Source organism: Ovis canadensis, chromosome 3 (assembly GCF_042477335.2).
Source record: "Ovis canadensis isolate MfBH-ARS-UI-01 breed Bighorn chromosome 3, ARS-UI_OviCan_v2, whole genome shotgun sequence".
Lineage (NCBI taxonomy): Eukaryota > Metazoa > Chordata > Mammalia > Artiodactyla > Bovidae > Ovis > Ovis canadensis.
The window spans coordinates 220,952,821-220,970,948 of record NC_091247.1 but is presented as its reverse complement, the minus strand read 5'-3'; the positions used below and the strand labels follow the sequence as shown (position 1 = coordinate 220,970,948).

General features: G+C 52.6%; 1 protein-coding gene across 15 annotated transcripts in view; it reads left to right on the top strand.

The window, feature by feature from the left end:
• The window catches only part of MICAL3 (microtubule associated monooxygenase, calponin and LIM domain containing 3), a 146,936-nt gene that overhangs the window by 44,721 nt on the left and 84,087 nt on the right, over window positions 1-18,128 (top strand). Inside the window, exon 2 of one of the 15 annotated variants that reach the window (XM_069581590.1) lies at window positions 1,522-1,586. The exons of the other annotated variants lie outside the window; for them this stretch is intronic. The gene's annotated coding sequence lies outside the window, so the exon portion shown is untranslated. The remainder of the gene's footprint in view (window positions 1-1,521; window positions 1,587-18,128) is intronic. 15 annotated transcript variants of the gene reach the window in all.

Here is an 18,128-nt window from a genome sequence, read left to right as displayed (position 1 = left end):
TTCAGGCCTCAAGGAGTGGCTTGTCGGGTAGAAGGGAGCAGTTTCTTCTGCTGATCTTGCTTTGCTTTCTTGGGGAGCTGTGGGGTATAAATGACGGAGGACAGGTGACTGTCCTGCCTGGGGCTCACTGTGTGCTGCAGGGTGTACCTCTGGGCGGGCTGGGGCCAGGGAGTCCTCTGAATGTCCGTTCCGTGTCCCTCAGTGGGTGAGGGGCAGGGAAACACAGTGTGGTTCTCAGACCTGGGCTGTCAGCTCCCCTCCACAGCTCCTGGCTTGTCGGTACCAGGGAAGCCGCTCAGGGAGAGGGGAGGGCAGGGCATCCCGAGGGGAGCAGGGGAGTTCTGGCCCGACTAACATCAGAGCACGTGCTGATGAAAGTCGCTCAGTCGTGTCCGACCCTTTGCGACCCCATGGACTATACAGTCCAGGGAAGTCTCCAGGCCGTAATACTGGAGTGGTAGCCTTTCCCTTCTCCAGGGGATCTTCCCAACCCAGGGATCGAACCCAGGTGTCCCGCATTGCAGGCGGATTATTTACCAGCTAAGCCACCAGGGAAGCTCATGTACTGATGGGCTTACCCTTTAATCTGAATTTTACATCTAGTCATGCTGTTTAAAAAGAAAGGAGAGTCCCAGTCTTCCGAGGCGTTCATGTTTCCTGGCCTCTGATGTGTGTATCATTTATATCGACGTGCAGCGGCTCGGAGGGAGCAGTGACCCGGTCAGCAGTGAACTGTGCGAGACCCAGCAGCCTGTGTTTCCCCTGACGTGTGCGGCCACACCCTGTTTCATTGAAAAATGTGTCTTGAAACACCTGCCTCGCACCTTCTCACATAGCAGTATGTGTATGGGTGCAGTGTCCGCCTCTGGAAACCCGGTCGCTTCGGCCTTTAATCCAGGACGACGGCTTGTCTGCCGCCGCCTGGCTGTACCCAGCACTCCCACGGTGGGTGCCCAGGAGAGCTGTTGGCATGGACCATCGCTGGGGCGGACTCGCACGGAATGTGGCCCTGGTGTCACCCGCAAAGCGGAGGCTGGGTCGGCCACTCTCCCTGCCTTGATGTGATTGTTTGGGACTTAATGTAATAATTTGCTCAAACAGGCGGAGAGAGCACATTCGCTGGGCCGTGCGGCTGCAGACAATGTTTGCTCTGTTAGTTTGCTCCTTATCCCCACTCTCGGAGCCCCTTGTCCTCTGCCACCCCCGTCTCCTCGCATATTCTAACCTTGGTTAAACGGCTTCACTCGTGAGCTAGACAGTATTTTTGGGGACGAAAATGGACTGAAAATAACCAAGTATCAAGAACCAGCCGTGATGCACGGGTCAAAACCGTTTAGTCTCTGGATAGAGATTTTTTAATTAATGTCTGGACAACCAAAGTGTTTTCTTTTTTATTCCACGTTCCCTTCACTACTTTGGAACCCTGTTTGAAAACATGCACATGTGCGCGTGCTCAGGTTAAAAGGAAATTTAAAGAAAAAAGCAGACACTTTCCTAACCCTCTGGCTGTGTTCCTGGCAGGGGCCCCGGGAAGATTCCATCCAGCACCTCACAGACAAAGGCGTCTGCTGTCGTTCCTGGCCCAGGTACGGGGTCCTGTGTGGGCTGTGCTGGTACCTAGGGAAGTGGGGGGGGGGTTCTTTGTTTTTTCCCACAAAAAAGGTTTCCCCGCTTCTTCTCACTTTCTGGGTAGCGAACACAGGGTAAAAGAAAGCCCCCTCTCACACCTGCACTGCCTTCTGCAGGTTGACAGTCTTCTGCAGTTCGGGGTGGTTGGTTCCATAGGCAGAACCTGGCCTTCTCGCCATTGATGGTGGCTGACGATGTCATGGCACAAAGTGCAGGCTGCCTGTCCTCGCGGTGGGACGGGCCCCCAGAAGGCAGGCTGCAGAGCTCTGGCTCTTCTGTCACTTCTAGTTCATGCTCTCAGAGGGAAGAGAAAGAGGTTGGGGCAGAACCGAGGCTGCAGACAGCTCTGATTTACTCCAAAGGCTCAGCCCAGGCCCAGAGTAGGGAGCCTCCTCGTGCCTGGAAAGAGCCTTTGTTTTTCATGAGCGCACAGAGTGCTTTCTGCACTGAAGGGGTTTTGTTCTTTCTGCCTTAATCTTCTCTGATAAAGGAAGGATAGAGGCATTTTCAAGGAACCTATTCTAGTGGCCCAAGAAAGCGTAGGAAGAGGAGTTAATTTCAGAAGAATACACAGGAATTGGAAAAATCTCACTCGGTTCCTCATAGAGATGAAGGACTCTTGCTGTCAGCACGCTTTCGTCATAGAGGTAAAACTTAGCTAGAGTGCGAGTGCTGACGTGCACATTAAGGGGATGGTGCAGCCCCAGAGTTTCGCCTCTGGTTAAAGAGCCCGGGGAGCAAAGGTTACTTGTGACTTTACTCGTAGGGGCCTGATGGGGCGGGCCTTCCCCTTGGACCTTCTGGCCTGCTGTGGTGCAGGCGGGCCACTGGGCTTCCAGCAGAGTGGGCCCAGGTGGTTAGGACTGCCTTGGTGAACACTGGGCTGGGCTCGCCTCATACTGGCCGGAGGGGAGGATTGATGGAACTACAGGGCGCTCGCCATGTCCAGCTGCTCCGGCGTCTGGGTGCAGAGGCCAGCCTCCCTCAGGGCTCTCTGCAGCCGATGGCTCTGGTGAGCGGAGCCCCTGAGTGAAGTTCTCCTTTTCGTCAGGGGTCCGTTGCTGCCTGTCTCTGAGCATCGGGAAGCCTGTCTTAAGAGATTTTCATATGATCACAGCCAAAGAACCCAAAAAGTTACTTCAGGACACATTTTTTTCCAACCCATTTTTCTCCCTTCAGACTCACTGTCAGACATGAATTAGCACCGACCTTAATGACCGTTTTCACGAAGCTTGACCGGAAAGGGCTCACCGCTCTGATAAGAGGGACAGGACTGGACTGGAGTCTCTGCCAAGCCACAGAGCAGGACCGCTGGTTGGGATGCCCGGACTCGTCGGGCCACGTGGAGGAGTGTTAGTCCTTCAGGAAATTGCAGCACGCACCCCTGGGTCTGCCTCACGGGGCTCTGACCATCAGTGTGTGTGGTGGGGTCGGCGGCTCCTGGTGTCTTTGCAGTGAGTGTCTCTGGTTTCCTCGTTGCCTTGAGGGACATGCCTGTCGACAGGCAGTAGTGATGGGACTGTTTGCGTTAAAGGAGCACAGCTGCCCTAGTGTAGTATGAAGATGGGATCCTGGCATCCGAGTCACTCTCCAGCCGGGAAGGGCCTCCGTTTCCAAGTGTGGAAATGACTGTCCGATGCCACCTTTCAGAGTTGCATAGACAGGAGGCTGGGTTTGTTCTTTAGTTTTTGCTTGGTTCTTCGCAAGGTGCACAGAGTGAGTCAGAGCCCTTCCCCTGGCTGAGCCCACTGTCTACGATCCAGACAGCGCTCGTGGGCCTCAGTTGGCAGGGATGCATGGCCGTCCTTCTCTCTGCTAGCCCCTCTGTGTACCCCCCTTTTGTGTGGATGCTGCTGCTTGCCAGGTGTGTGGGTTTCAGCCGGTGCAGCCCTCCCCTTCACTGGGAGCTAGCACTGCCGTACGTGGTGGCCAGGGCTAGGGCAGGAGGTAGCCTCCGTCCAGAGTCATGGGCTCCAGCGCCTGTGCGGATGTGTCTTTGTCCTGCATAACTGGTTGCCCATCCAAAGCCGGGGCACTGGTGGGGAGAACAGTCCACTTACCTTACAAGTGAGAAGTAGCCCCACCCTCTGCTCAGCTCGACTCAGGTCTTTCAGATTCTGGTCATCAGAGCACTGTCTTAGACCAAGGAACTCAAACCTCTCGACACCCAGATCTTCTGTGCAAAATTGTACTTGGCACCAGAGTTCAGCACAGTTATCTGCCAGGTGTAATGTTGGCAAGGGCAGCGTTGTAAAGGAGCCCTGCTCAGTCCCAGGTCTGTTCCTTAGAAGTGCACGGAACTGCTGGTGCAGAGCTGAGCCTGCTGATCTCAGTGGTGTGTTAGTGATAGGCCAGATACCGAGCATCCAAGGCTCCGAATGCTGGCCTTTCCCATCGGATGTCTGGTCTCCTGTGGACACATCAGAGTCCTTTGGGAAGGGGTGGGGTAATTTGGGCTTTAGAGTGAGGCACTCCTGTGTTTAGATGTTGTCATTTTCAGCTTCCTAGCTGGCAAGCTCCTGACTGTCTGAGGCTGAGTTTTCTCATGTACACAGTGAGATTATAAGAATTCTTTGTGGGACAGTGTGAGGACTAAGTGTAAAGATCGTTGTGACCTGCCCGTACCATGCCTGGCACATAGGGAAGTTCAGTGAATGGTAATAGTTATTACAGTCAATAAGAGATGGCCAAAAAGTCTCTCGAACCTTCTTCCAAAACAGAGAGTGATTGTAGAGTCTTGCATTTAGTTTGAAATCTAGTTGCTGTAACTGTTTACAAGAGAGAAAAGAGAATAGTGTTGTTTTTTAAGTGGCTTGTTGGGTTCCTTGATGTCTTGACCACTTACAGTCCTGGGAATGAGATCTGGCGTGGACCTTGCCCCTAGGGACTCACAGATCTGGGGATGATCATGTAAACCGGCTCCTGGAGTGTAATTAAACCTGCGGGCACCGTGTAGACATCCCTGTGGTGCGTCTTTACCTCTTGATGGTAGTCATCCTCCCCCCCACCCCAACTTTGGACTGAAATTGTCTTTTTACAATAAGTGTGGGACTGAAGTAGATGTGGGAAAGCTAGACTTTGGCATTTTCCCACTTAAAATAATATCCTTAGCGGATTGATGGGTCCTTGGAAAGACCTGTAGTTGGAGAGTTTCTAACAAAAGTGCTGGTGAAAGGAAGCGGAAGGGAGGCAATGGAGGGAAGTTAATCACGATGCCGCTGATAGCTCATATGTGACTCGGGACAGGTGGTGGCATGTGCTCAGACTGTGTGAGAAAGAAGTCTGAGAAAGATGACTTGTGTGGAAATGCCTTGTGAAATGTGAAGTGGAGAGAGTCTGGGACGGACATTGTCCACTCTGGAGGAGGGCTGTGTTAAGAACTCCAGAGAGGAGCTTGTAGTGGTGGGAGCGGGGGGCTCCAAGCTGTTCTCTCCTGTCCTGTCGACTCTGCTGTGAGTCACTTGCTCAGAAAAGTTCCCATGACCAGCCTGTCTCAGGTCCCTTCCTGTTAGTCACCATAACCTGTGCATTTCCTTCCTGGCAGTCATATTTTGTAATTATCGTTGACCCTTGAACGATGCGGGGTTAATCTGTGTATAATTTATATTTGGCGCTCCGATCTGTGATTCCTCTGTATCTGCAGGTTCTTACTGGTTTGTTTTGTTTTTCTCTTGCCATGCCGTGCAGCATATGGGGCTTCCCAGGTGCACAAGTGGTAAAGAACCCGCCTGCCAGTGCAGGAGATGTAAGAGATGTGGGTTCGATCCCTGAGTGGGGAAGATCCCCTGGAGGAGGGCATGGCAACCTGCTCCAGTATTCTGGCCTGGAGAACCCCATGGACAGAGGAGCCTGGCGGGCTACAGTCCATGGGGTTCCAAAGAGTTGGACATGACTGAAGCGACTTAGCATGTATGCATGCAGCGAATGAGGCCTTTAGTTCCCCAACCAGGGCTCAAAGCCCCGCCCCCTGGAGTGAACGCACAGTGTCTTAATCAGTGAACTGCTAGGGAAGTCCCAGGATCTATGGGTTTGACCATCTGCAGACTGTGTAGCTCTGCAGTATTTACTGTTCTCAAACATTACGTGTAAGTGAGCCCACTCAGTTCAGACCTGCACTGTGAAGGTGTCAGCTGTATGTGCTTGTTTTCTTACTTGTTTATTGTCTGTATCCCCCAGCAGACAAGGGCGGGCATGCATTAATTCAGTTCGGTTCAGTCAGTCGTGTCTGACTCTCTGCGACCCCATGGGCTGCAGCACACCAGGCTTCCCTGTCCATCACCAACTCCCAGAGCTTGCTCAAACTCATGTCCATCGAGTTGGTGATGCCATCCAACCAACTCATCCTCCGTTGTCCTCTTCTCCTCCTGCCCTCAATCTTTCCCAGCATCAGGGTCTTTTCCAAGGAGTCAGCTCTTTGCATTAGGTGGCCAAAATATTGGAGTTTCAGCTTCAACATCAGTCCTTCCATTGAACACCCAGGACTGATCTCCTTTAGGGTGGACTGGTTGGATCTCCTTGCAGTCCAAGGGACTCTTAAGAGTCTTCTCCAACACCGCAGTTCAAAAGCATCAGTTCTTCAGCGCTCAGCTCTTTTTATGGTCCAACTCTCAAATCCATACATGACTACTGGAAAAACTGTATCTTTGACAAAACGAACCTTTGTTGGCAAAGTAATGTCTCTGCTTTTTAATATGCTGTCTAGGTTGGTCATAACTTTTCTTCCAAGGAACAAGTGTCTTTTAATTTCATGGCTGCAGTTACCATCTGCAGTGATTTTGGAGCCCCCCAAAATAAAGTATGTCACAGTTTCCATTGTTTCCCCATCTATTTGCCATGAAGTGATGGAACCGGATGCTGTGATCTTAGTTTCCTGAATGTTGAGTTCTAAGCCACCTTTTTCACTGTCTTCTTTCACGTTCATCAAGAGGCTCTTTAGTTCTTCGCTTTCTGCCGTAGGGCTGGTGTCATCTGCATGTCTGAGGTTATTGATAGTTCTCCCGGCAATCTTGATTCCAGCTTGTGCTTCATCCAGCCCAGCAGGCATGCATATGTGTGCGCTAAGTTGCTTCAGTTGTGTCTGACTCTGCGACTCTATGGACTGTAGCCCACCAGGCTCCTCTGTCCGTGGGATCCTCCAGACAAGAGCACTGGGATGGGTGGCCATGTCCTCCTCCAGGGGATCTTCCCCACCCAGGGATCAAAGCTGCATCTCTTATGTCTCCTGCATTGTCGGGTGGGTTCTTTACCATGAGAGCCACTGGGAGGCCCACAGGGACAGTCACCGTATTTTTATTCACCTTCGTAATTTCAAAGCCAAGTGTCAGACCTGATATATACCACTCATGAATGGAGCTGGTTGGTTGGTTTAGTGGCTAAGTCATGTCTGCCTCTTGCGATCCCATGGACTGTAGCCTGCCAGGCTCCTCTGTCCATTGGTTTTTCCAGGCAAGAATACTAGAATGGATTGCCATTTCCTTCTCCAGGGGATCTTCCTGACCCAGAAACTGAACCTGGGTCTCCTGCATTGCAGGCAGATTCTTTACTGACTGAACTATGAGGGAGTAAAAGTCAGCAAAACCTGTGGGTCATCTGGCAAACAGTGACTCTGGGGACTGATTCTTGTGTGGTACCCCAGACTGCTGTAGCAGCACCAGCGTGCGGTTCTGGACAGGCTGGACTGCCGCCTTATCTCTGCACCCCCTGTCCCCATGCCTTCCTGCCCATTTGAGACCCCGGGTGCACAGGGACTGTGGTGAGTCTCCCTCTCCAAAGGGAAGCCCCCTCTGGACCTTGGAACTTGGTGCCAGCGAGTTGGCGGCTGCCAGGCAGGGAGCACACGTTCTGTTGGTGTCCAGAAACACACCCCTAGGCTCTGGCCGTGCCCTGGGCTGCCCTCGGTCTTGGCCAGCAGTGCTGCTTCAGATCCTTCGCTGGTGTGGGGGGTGCAGCGCAGATTCCAGTGGCGTGCGCTGCCCAGAGTCCTGTTCTCTCAGGACATGGCCAAAAATGTCCTTGTTTTGTTTGTTTCTTGACTTTTTTTTTTTTAATGGTGGTGTAATGTATGTTCTTAAAGTGCACAAGTCTTAAGTATTACAAGTCATGTGTGTGTATACACAGAGAGAGAGAGATGTGTATGTGTGTATACACCTCTGCATGTGTCCGTCACTCAGCTGGGAGCCGATCAGTATGAAATCTGGGAGACGGATTTCTTAGAGGAGTCGAACCTTCCCCGCCGTGGGAGGTGTTGGGGCAGTGATGGTCCAGATGAGGGGTTGGAGGTCACAGGGGAGTCCCTCTTCAGTCTGCCCAAGGCATCGGTGTGGGTGGACAGGTCAGAGCTCCCCGAGACCTGCTGCCCAGTGCGGCTCACCGGGGTCTGGTGCTGGTGGGGGCTGCTGTGTGGCGAGAAGGGAGAGCTGGGTGGAATGGCAGGAGAGCGAGGATGGGCTGGAACTCCGGCGCCTCTGTCTCTGTTCATCCGCACATCCGACTGTTGAGACCTTTGGAAAGGTGTGGCCTCCAAATCTTGTACGAGTCGCGTTTCCGACCAGTTCTAACTCAGAACTCTGGGGGTTCCGGGAAACATAGTTCCCAGCTGAACCAAACTGACACAGCGCTGCCTGGCCACCCACGTGACACTGTCCAGCTCAGGGTCCCACTGGCGCCCCTTGCCCCTTCCCTGACAGTGGTCCACCCCACCAGCCCCAGCCATTATTCTTGATGGACTTCTTCAACTCCATAGATTTGGGGGGTTTTGCTTTTGATTTTTTGGCTGTGGCTTGTGGGCTCCTAGTTCCCTGACCAGGGATTGAACCTGGGCCCTCAGCAGTGAGAGCACAGGGTCCTAACCAGTGGACTGCTGGGGAGCTCCCTCGTCCGCAGATGTGAACTGTGTTTGTCCTTGGTCTTTACAGAGAGGAGCCTGGTCCTGTGCTCGCTCCCGGGTCCGTCTGCCTTCTTGTGCTCTCCGCTGATCTGTGCTCGTCGTCCGCGTTGCTGCCTGAGGCAGTAGTTCGTAGTAGGATTCCATTGCTGCTGCTTATTTCTCGTTTTGTATTTGGGTGACTTGCATTTTAGAGTATTGTGAACTATAATGCTATACATAATAAATGCGTGTGTCTGTGTAATGCCATAAACATTGTTGTGCTTGTCTTTGGGATAGTATAGACATAGATTTCTTTCAGAAGTATTCCCAGGAGTAGAATGTCTGAGTTTTATGGTAGAGTTTCTTCAACTTAGGAACTGCTACTGAACAGTTTTCCAAAGTGGTTGTAAGTTGACACGCTGGTTGTTGAGCTTATATTCTGAGTGTCCAGTTGTTGGTCATTCTAATGAGTGGGCAGCGGTTTCTCACTGTGGTTCTGACTGACATTTTATTGATGACTAATAATATTGGGTACCTGTTCAGATGCTTTCTAGCAATTTGGATGTCCTTTGTGAGATACCTAGTCAGGTATTTTGCTTATTTTTCATTGAGTATCTGCTGGTTTCTTATGGGTTTGTATAAATCCTTTAAATATTCTGGATATGAGGCTTTTCTTGGTTACAAGTAACCCTTTGGCTTTAATGTAGTGTGTTCCTTCATAAACTGAAAACAGATCAGGGTCCAGGCATGTTTGAGAGAGGAAGCCTTTGGGAAAAATGTGGTTATTTGTTGCTCCTTTCTTGGGGAACTAATATGTTGTAGGTTTGGATGTTAGCAGCTCACGTCACTTGTGGTTTTAAAAATAAAATATTGGACGCACAAGTATTTCTACTGCTTTTTAAAAATGGAACTTATCTTGAACTCTCGAAGTATGTACTCATAAACCAAAAATCCATTCCATAGGGAACTGAATGTTTATCATGGCTCTGATATTCTGCTAAATTCTGGGGGTAGAAACCTGAGAGAAACTTGCTACCTCCAGGAGCACTGGGTGGGAACAGAGGAAAGGTCTGTGCCCAGGGAAGTGAGGAGTGAAGGTGTTCAGAGGGTCTCAGATGGGACAGGGAGCCGAAGCCCTGATGGGTGGTGAGTGGCCTCACGGCTATGGTCGGCCTTGTGCAGAGACGACCCGAGGGGGTTGACTGTGTGTGTGTGCGGTGGGGAAACGTGTCCTTGACCATGAACCACGCCGCGCAGGGAAGAGTGAGGCAGATTCCTGAAGCAGCAGATAGATAGATAGAGATAGGTGTGTGGGAGTGGAGAGTAGGCTGCTACTAGCAGCTAAGGAGTTCAGTCTGTCAGCAAAATGATGAGATTTGCTTAGAAAGACCACTTTGGAAGAAACACGACATATAAATTGGATTACAGAGTTGAGATGGGGTCTACAAACTCATACACCCATGTCCATAGCAGCATTATTGACAATTAATCAGAAAGTGGACATGACCCAGGTGTCCCATTAGTGGATGAGCACATACCTGCAGTGTGTAATTAGTGGAACAGTTTTCAGTCATGTTAAACAGAGCCAGTCAGCGTGGAAACATTGTGCTAAGCGAGACAAGCCAGGCATAAAAGGACAGATATTACATGACTCTGCTTTTGTGAGTTACCTAGAATGGGCAAATTGACAGCAACAGCAGTGGGTACTACCTTCCTATTCAGCAGCCTAACACCTGTTGAAACAGACTCGTCTTCAGATTGGGAAGTTATTAAAAACACTGCGAGACTGATGGAAATGTCCTTCTAAAACTGTTGTGGCAATGGTTGCGTAGTTCGGTAAATTTACTAAAAAACCATTGAATCATACACTTAAAACAGATGACTCTTATGGTGTGTAAGTTATACGTCAGAGTTGTTTAGAGAACCACTCCATCCGGCCCTGAGCGCTGCACCGCGCCTGCCTGAGTGTGCTCTCGTGGGCAGTGGGGGCCCGCACAGAGCTCTTACGGCTCTTGGCCAAGCCCCGCAGGTTCTGAGTGAGGAACTGGCACAGCCTGGGCCCTGCCTTGGCTCCTCTGCTCTGGCTGTGCCAGGGCGTCCAGCCCCTAACCTGGCTGGAGCATCCAGCCTGGGAGCAAGCCTCACCCGTCTGTTTCTTGCTCAGGGCTGAAGGGGAGGAACCTAGAGGCCTGTGACCCAGTTAGTCCTTTATGTGGATCCCATCACTTTCCCCCCTCTAGCTGTTTGGCCATTTTATTGCTCTGTTAACACTTGATTTCAGGGTGAGCAGGAGTTTTAGTGAAACTAAAATCTTACAGTATGACTGTTTCTCAGCAGTTCCATTTGAAGGGAGAGGTGGCTATATATTTTCTCACTACTTATCGTCTCCTGCCTTCTTTTCCACATTCCCCAGCTAATTGAAAAGGAGATGAGCAGATTTCCCTGCTTCACCGCAGTGTTGCTCTGTGCGTTTGGACTGCAGCGCACGAAGCAGACGTGGCTCACCACCTGCTTAGCACTAACTTCCTCTTCAGGAGCCGGGCACTTCAGGATGGCAGAGACCTGGCCCACCTTCACTGTCGAACTGTCAGCGCCTGTTGTTAAAAAGCACACTTGCTGGTAGCCGGGATCGTGGCCTCAGTGTGAACAGGCGGTGTGAATCGCCCCACAGGAGGTAGGCAGTGAGCACAGAGAGAGGCTGCCCTTGGCCGGGGTCTGGGGGGTCATCCTCACGTGGCAGTTACTGCATCCTGCTTCGCTCATGCTGTGATACCAGAAGACTCTAGGGCTTCTGGTCAGAGGTCTTTTGAGACAGAAGGCTGCTTAGTTGAGGCCCTTTAACAAGGTCTTTGTGTCTGATGTCCAGTCTCTGCCTCAGATGTGTAATTAGCGGAACAGATACAGTCCCTTTTCCCTGCCCACAGGGAGTGCTATTTCTGAAGGTGAAATACGCAGTTGGTACCCAAAAGGGGGAACCTCAGAGTGAGATGCTCCCAGATGGCCTGGTCATGCTCGGCATCGAGTGGTCCCGTCTCAGCTGAGGCGCTGAGGTCCCCCAGCTCGCGAGAGGGCTTCCTGGAGGCAGGCCTGCCTCAGCCGCAGGGGTGAGAGGGTTGGGCAGTAGATCGTGCCTACTGCCACCCCTAGGGCACACTCGGTGCAGCACGTCAAGTCCCAGTGACTCAGCGTCTCAGAAGATCCAGCGGTGGTCAGGGAATATCGTGTCACCCGAAGCTTGCCGCTGCTGGACCAGAGCAGGATGCTGAAGGCGGCCGTCCCCCCACGGCCGTGGGGTGCTTCTGGTGTTTAGGACGTGGGCGGATGTGGAGCAGAGCCTTCAGGCCCTGGGGGGCCTCACTGCCTAACGTTGGTGGTGCTGAACTGAGTGAAGATTAATTAGTCCTCTGTGGAGAAACCTTGGTAAGTGTTGGCCTTGAGCCCAGAGTAGTTGGAATTTTGGAGCCCAAAGGTCTCATGGCAGTTGGTTTTTGGCAATTGGTCTTTGGGAGAAAAGAAACTCAAGTCTTGGCTATACTTCAGCACCTCCCCCCTCCGCCCCACCACGAGACAGGATGGGGGTCATCCCTAGGGCAGGGGTGGCGTAAGTAAGGAGGAGTTGTGGGCTGTGCCCTTTCAGGAGCCTGCCAGAGTACAGCTTGAGTTCACAGTATTCCTTAAGTGTAAGGAAATGAAGTTTGTTGTTACCCGCCCCCCACCTTTTCTGGGTTTTTTTTTCTAACCAGATGGACTCTTTCCCTCATGAAGGAGTTGGGCTGTAGCTGCAGGAGTGATTGTCGAAGGTCAGAGCTCAGTGGAGTCAGTAGGATGAGAGGGCTGGCTTTGAGGAGTGTCTGATCCAGAGAAGATTGTGTTTTGCTGGGGAATTATGCCTAAGCCCCATGTCCCCCAACCCCGCATTTTTAAAGAATTTTTTTTTTTAATGTGGGACCAGTTTTAAAGTCTTTATTGAATTTCTTACAATATTGCTTCTGTTTTCTGTTTTGTTTTTTTGCCCACAAGACACGTGGAGTGTGGGATCTTCGCTCCCCGACCAGGGATCAAACCTGTACCCACCCCCTGCATTGGAAGGTGAAGTCTTAACCACTGAGCCACCAGGGACATCCCAGTCCCATGCCCTCTTAAGCTAATTGGGAAGGGAAAGTATACTCTGTAGAATGTTTTTCGATTAGCTCCCTTGGTTAATTTCTGCTTTGGAGATGACAGCTGAGAGGAGCAGCTAGCCGCACTCTCTCCCGAGGCCCAGCGCTGAGGCAGATCCAGTCAGTTTGCCTGGTGTGTGGGTGGAGGTGAAGAGGTTGTCGTCGACATGCGAGAGATCTTTTTCCTCCTTTATCTGCTGGCCTCCTGAAACAGCTCCGTCATCCCACTCCTGTTTTACAACCAGTCTTAACACCTGCTTTATCTCCTCCTTCCTTCCGTGTTTCTGTCTCCAAGAACCCTGTGGGCAGCTGGTGAGTCTTCTCCTGTAGACCGTCTAGCCCCCGGGGAGCTTAGACATCACCGTGTTGGTGACCAGGGGCGCTGTGGTGTCTGAAGAAGCTGTAAATGAGGTCCTGAAATGTCAACTGAAGGCAAAAGTCCTTTTCTTCATTGAGAACTGTCCAGAGCTGGCTCAGGTACTCCCTTTGGCCACTTCCAAGTCCTGCCCTCCGCCCCTTAAGTCAATAACAAGGTAGTAGCAGACGGATTGTCACGTGTCCTTTTTCTCCTTTCTGGATTCTGTGACAGTAGTCTCTGTGGCCCACACGAGCCTCTCATTCTCACTCTTCTCCTTCCCATTGCCATGTGTGCTGAGTGCAGTACAGAAATGAGCGCCTCTTCCTGCCAGCCAGCACCCCTGAGCTGCCGGGAGGCAGACCTGGGCTTTACCCTGGAGCAGTGGGGAGTGTGGAGGGGAGGAGGGGTGGCCCGGCTGAGCAGGAGCACGGGGGTGGAGGGCAGGAGTGATGGCCGTGCTGCGTGCGGGAAATGACTGAGGCCTGAGGACAGCGGTCTGTGTGTGGACAGGAGGCGAGGTGGCTGCTAGACCTCTGGGGCCTTGTGAACCTTGCTGAGGCTTTGGATTACCCCCTGGAAACAGTGGGCTGGGGGGGATGTAGCAGGTCACATTTAAGGAAAGAGATCACGTTTTCTCTTTGAAAAGTGCACCCAGCACTCCTGTGGGGAGTTTAAGATTGAGAGGCAGTTGTAATGGTCCAAGCTGGAGACCACAGGTGTTCCACTAGAATACAATCAGGAGATGCTTTGGAACCCAGCGGTCCTAGAGAGTTCGAATCAACAGGTCTTTGCTCTGAGGTGATTGGATTGAGGGGTGGACACAGAGCAGGGTCTGAAATGACCCCCAGTCTTCGTTGTTGGGCGGATGGTGGTGGCATCTGAGTGCGTAGGGGGAGAGAACCGGGGAAGAGAACAGAGTCCCGTGTGCTTGGTCTGGGACCCCATGGAGTGTCTACATGAAGAGGTCCAGTAGCGTTTGGCGATCAGGAGCAAGGTCAGCAAAGATAGAAGTGTTGTAGGGTGGGGGTCATCCAGTTTATGAAGAGAGGAGGGCAGCTGAAACAGCTGTAGCTGTGCGAGGAGCTGAGCAGTGTGAGACCAGTTAGTGGCTGAGAGCAGGAGGCCGAGCCAGGGAGAGGAGGGTTTCCAGGAAGAGCTCCAGAAAGCGAATAAGTGAGATAAGGACTGAAGTGTCAGCCTTTCACGCTGCCCTTGGTGGAGTGATGGAGATAGAAGCCAGACTGAGAGGCAGGGGAAGGTGACAGGGCCTCGTCAAGGGGTCCAGTGGTGGGGACAGGCGGCTAGAGGGGAGTTAGGAAGACGGGGAGGCAGCAGAAGGGAGGGGCCACAGCTGGAGATGTGCACGGGGCAGGGGTGCGGGAGGGCGGGAGTGGGGAGGATGGGCGGGCACACAGGATGTGAATGACCTGATGACCTGAGCTGCACATGTAAGGATGGCCTGACAGGGGAACACGTTCGATCATGGCTAGGGCCAGATTCAGAGGAGAACGCAGAGCCCCTGACTGGAGGGACATCCCGAGGGGAGTGAGGAGTGAGTGCAGGCGGAGAGGTGAAGGCGCTGCCTCTGCCCCTGCGGGCAGGGGCGCCGAGAATGGGCAGGTGGGCGTGGATGGGGCCTGAATCCGTGCTGGCGCTGCCCCCACCCAGGCTGCAGGTCCCGGCTCTGTGGCCGGGTCAGTGTGAGCTGCCAGCTTGTTTTCCTGCTGCAGCTCAGAGGAGTCGCCTCCCCACCCCACTCCTGAAGCTGGGGTGTCAGGTGTCTGGCTGTCTGTCGGCACCCCTCCAGCTTCTCCGTCTCATCCCTGGGCACCTTGTCACAAGCTGGTGGGCGGTGCTGTTCCCCTTTGTCGTCAGCCCCAAGTGAGGGCTGCAGACACCCTGGCTTATGACAGCAGCGTGGATTTCTGAGGCAGATCTCTCTCTCTCTCTCTCTCTCACACACACACACACACACAACTTGGATCTGGAAAGCTTGTAGGTCCTTCACTTTATCTTTTGGGGCAGGTAGGCTGGGAGCTGCCATGTAGCGTTTCCTGACACTGATAAATTCTTCTTCTGTGGAACCAGATTCTTTCATGGGGGCGGGGGTTCAATTACTCTGAAACTGTTTGGCTGTGAGAACACAGCTGCCTCCAGGTCTTGGCTCCTCTCCTGCTGAGTGGGGCCCGTGTGAACAGGTGTGGCCTTGGAGAAGGCCTGGGTCCCCTCGTAGGACCCCTCATAGGACCCCAGGCCTGCATGTTCCTGCTCTCAACCCGGTGGCTCTGAGCGCATTTTCATTTGATTCTTCTTCATCTCACATCCCAGCAGAGTTCTGCCTGAACCCCTGGTGCCACTCGTCCACGCACTAATCCGAGAGGTACTTGTGTGCTGTTCTGAGTCAGGAATGGGTTCTGGGTGCGACGGTGCAGCAGGGAGCAAAGGGCAAAAGTCCTTGTTCTCACAGAGTTCACATTCTAGAGAGGAGGACCGGCAGTAAATAGCATTTCCAGGACGTCACATTGCGGTGAGAGCTTCGGGGGGAAACAGAAAGAAGATGAGCCGGTGCGGGTCAGGGAGGGCCGCACCAGGAGGCAACACCCGAATAACAGCCAAGGGTGGTGAAGGTGCGTCACATGCGCGCCGGCCCTTCAGAGGATGGCGCCCGGGCGGAGCTAGGCTTTCCTCTGTTCCCACAGCGCTTCTAGGACCTAACACAGTGCTCGGCACGCAGCGGCTGCCCAGTAGTGTGCTCTGCATGCACGACTGGACCTGGGGGAGAGCATTTCAGATGGGAGGGCAGTGAGGGCTTGCAGGCAGCAAGGAGTCCCGTGTGGCTGAGGGGCCGGGCATGGGGGCCACAGGAGGAGAAGTGAGAGGGCGAGGTCAGGGGTGTGGGCTCCGGGGACCGTCTCAGGAGGTCCACGAGCTGAGAGCTCCTCTCACGGCAACGCTAGGCTGGAGGGGCTTGTCTGCTCACAAGTGTATGGTGGGGTTTTCTAGAGGCTGCGTGATCTATGCAGCAGACAGAGTGAGGAAACAGGCGTGGGAGCCCAGTTGTCTTAAGTCAGACGTTGTCACTCTAATGGCTAAATTATTGTTGTGGAAAATATTTTATGAGAGAGAATCTTAATTGTGTTACTATGTTTTAGTTCAGTCAGTCAGTCGTGTCTGACTCTTTGCGACCTCATGGACTGCAGCATGCCAGGCTTCCCTGTCCTTCACCAACTCTCAGAGCTTGCTCAAACTCATGTCCATTTAGTCGGTGGTGCCATCCAACCATCTCATCCTCTGTCGTCCCCTTCTCCTCCTGCCTTCAATCTTTCCCAGCATTGGTTTTTTCCAATGAGTCAGTTCTTTGCATCACGTGGCCAAAGTATTGGAGCTTCCGCTTCAGCATCAGTCCTTCCAATGAATTTTCAGCACTGATTTCCTTTAGGATGGACTGGCTGGATCTTCTTGCAGTCCAAGTGACTCTAAAGAGTCTTCTCTAACACCACAGTTCAAAAGCATCACTTTTTCGGCACTCAGCTTTCTTTATAGTCCAACTCTCACATCCATACATGACTAATGGAAAAACCATATTTGCCTAGTTGAACCTTTGTTGGCAAAGTAACGTCTCTGCTTTTTAACATGCTGTCTAGGTTGGTCATAACTTTTCTTACAAGGAGCAAGAGTCTTTTAATTTCATGGCTGCAATCACACTGCAATTTGCAGTGATTTTGGAGCCCCCCAAAATAAAGTCTGTCACAGTTTCCATTGTTTCCCCATCTATTTGCCATGCAGTGATGGGACCGGATGCCATGTAGGCCATTGTGAAAATGTTGGCTTTAATGCCGCTTTGGGAGGTTTGTCCGTCTAAGGGGAGGGGTGCTGGAGGGCTCTCCCTGCAGCCCCGCTGCCATCCTTGTGGGGGTGTCACGTCCCTTTGGGCTGCCACAGGGCCTCGAATCCGCAGAGCCTCTTGAGCAGCTGCTCTGTGCCTGGAGCTGGGTGCACGGGGCTGAGCTCCAAGGAGCGGAGCCGGCCCGTGTACAGGTAGACAGCTTTTGGCTGTGCTTTTCCACAGCCTCAGTGAGCGTCTCTTTCCTCACCTGCCCACCTGGATCCTCAGGTCTGGGTCTCTGTCCCGCAGCTCTGGACTCTTGGTAGAGACTAGGCTGAGGTTCCCCTGCTGTCTGCAGTGAGTCCCTATGCCAGGTCGAGTAGTGCTGGCCGACTCACAGATGCTCTGTGGGCCACCGCTCCCTGAGAGGTGCCACTGCAGGATGCGGACTGGGGAGCAGAAACTCGGAGTCCCTGGACACCAGAGCACCCTGGCCTTGATTGACTGAAGGGCTCCGTCTCAAAGAGGCAGTGCGGTGATACACTGTAAGAAGAAGAACCCTGGTTGCGTATCCTTGCTCGGGTCACCCGAAGCTGCCTTTCTGGAGGCTCTATGCCTGGCGGTCGCGCATTGTTTTGACAGCTCTGTTTCTCAAGCTGCGTCTCGAGTGGTTCCTCCTTCGTGGCAGCCCCAGCCTTGGGCCCTAGGGCCGGAGCCTGGCCGCACCACTGTCCTGCTGTGTGACTGTTAAGTGTCTTTAAGCAGCACTTTCCTGTCTGCAAAACGCATGTGGTAGATTGTGGTGGAGGCTGAGATACCTTCTGGATCTGACCGCTCGTAACTCCTCAGTGTTGGCCGCTTTCATGACAGTCCTTGTATCTTCCTTGTGAATGTCGGAGTTTGGCAGGAACTTGCTGGCGTGTCTTCTCCTTCAGCCCCTCCTGCCCAGTGCCCTGGTCACACCCTCTGGGACAGGTGGGGATGGGCGGGGGGCACAGAGGAGGCTTCACCACATTCTTCTTTCTTTCAAAAGACAGAGCTGTCTTGAGTTCTCTCATTCTGTTATGTGAGTAGCCACTTACTTAGCTGAATGTAACCTTTTGTGAATGGGGTTGTCAACTACTAGTTAATAATAACACTTACGTCTGGCTGTGTACCCAGCACTGCTAACATTTTGTGTTCATTACCTCAATTCCTGCAAAAAACCCCGTGGTTCATTGAGCATTGCCTTCACTTTGCAGGTGAAGATAACTTCCTGAGGTCCCGGGACTGGGGCAAGTGTTCTTTTTG